This window comes from Dufourea novaeangliae, unplaced genomic scaffold (genome assembly GCF_001272555.1).
Source record: "Dufourea novaeangliae isolate 0120121106 unplaced genomic scaffold, ASM127255v1 scaffold110, whole genome shotgun sequence".
Lineage (NCBI taxonomy): Eukaryota > Metazoa > Arthropoda > Insecta > Hymenoptera > Halictidae > Dufourea > Dufourea novaeangliae.
Window position 1 is genome coordinate 605,896 of NW_015373985.1, and position 1,604 is coordinate 607,499.

The following is a 1,604-nucleotide window of genomic DNA, read 5'->3' on the forward strand; positions in this document are numbered from 1 at the left end:
CAAAATCATACCCTTTAGCCTCTTACTCATCAACACCTAGTAACATCCAAGACTTCCTATTGGACCTTTCCTCACTCCCACTACCTCTTAAATCAGATCTCCGAATACTACTTAAGGGCGCGTTAAGAATTAACAAGGTAGATTATTGTCTAAGATCCTGAGTGAGACATATAGAAGAATCACTACAACCTAACAGTTTTTAGAAACTATAGCCTAAATACTTTAGAAAACTTGTAAGGTTTCGTGTTCAAAAGTTTAGTAGAATAAAAATTATTATTTTTAAATATTAAACATCGGAATCTAACAGAAATTTTGGCGACGAGGATGGGATGTCCAGCACTTTAATGACCAGTGAAAAAAAGTGAAATTAGCAACTTCACCCTTGGCATTTAAGTGGCAATTTTTATTGTGAAACTGGACGACGAAGACAACAAGGCACGAAGAACCACGACAAGCGATACGGAAAGGCACTGCAACCTGTGAGAATAAACTGGAATCAGCAACTCCAGCACCGATTGCAAGGAGACTTTCTACCTTCTACCGCCGTGAGTAGCATAGTTTTCTAAAATACTCGTTAGGTTTGACAATTCTTCTTTTCCTTTATTATCTTTCCTTATCCTAATAATTAATCTTATAATCATGACTCAAAACCAAGCTGTAACTGCACCTCGTGCTAGTCTTGAATTTCTTACTAAATTCATCCCTGATACATTTGATGGTGATCGATATAAAATTCGAAGTTTTATTAAACAAGTAGATGCGGTTTTTGAAAACGCTCATGAATCACAAAAATCTCTTTTATTATTATATGTGAAAAGTAAAATTACGGGAAAAGCCAGAGAACAAATAGATATACATTGTAATTTAACGACGTGGGAAGAAATTTCAGAATTATTATTAAATCTTTACCAAGATAAAAAATCACTTGATCAGCTTCTTGAGGACCTTAATTCAATGAGACAGGGCAAACCTGAGAGTGTTTCTTAATTTTTCCAAAGATTGGAAGATTTGTCATCTAGAATATTAGCTGCGATTCATGCATCTGATTTGGAAGCAAATACACTTGCAGGACGCATTGCAATGATAACTGATATGACATTAAATCGTTTTATTTATCATACTCACCCGCAAATATCTCAAATGCTTCGTTATAGAGAATTTAAAACTATTAATCATGCTTTTACTGCCGCAACTGCTGAAGAGAAAGCCCTTAGAATACGGCATGTAATTCCACAGAAATGTGTTTATTGCAATCGAACAAATCATTCAAGTAATGACTGCCGCTTTAAAAATGTTAAACTTATAAATCATTTCAAACCAATTCATTTTACCCAAGGACAATCTAATCACAAAACTTTATACCCATCAAATTCAAATACACAGTACAGACGTTCAGAACAGAATCAGAATTTTAACACACAATTAGCTGTTAAACAATTTAATCGACAGACCACTCAGTGTACTTATTGTAAAAAACCAGGTCATTCGATTGAAGAATGCGTGAAGAGATTTTTGTCAAACATTAAAAGAAACAGAAACAGTCAAGTTAATCTCAACTCTAATAATCAACGACCAATTAATTTTCATGAAACAGAAATGCAAAC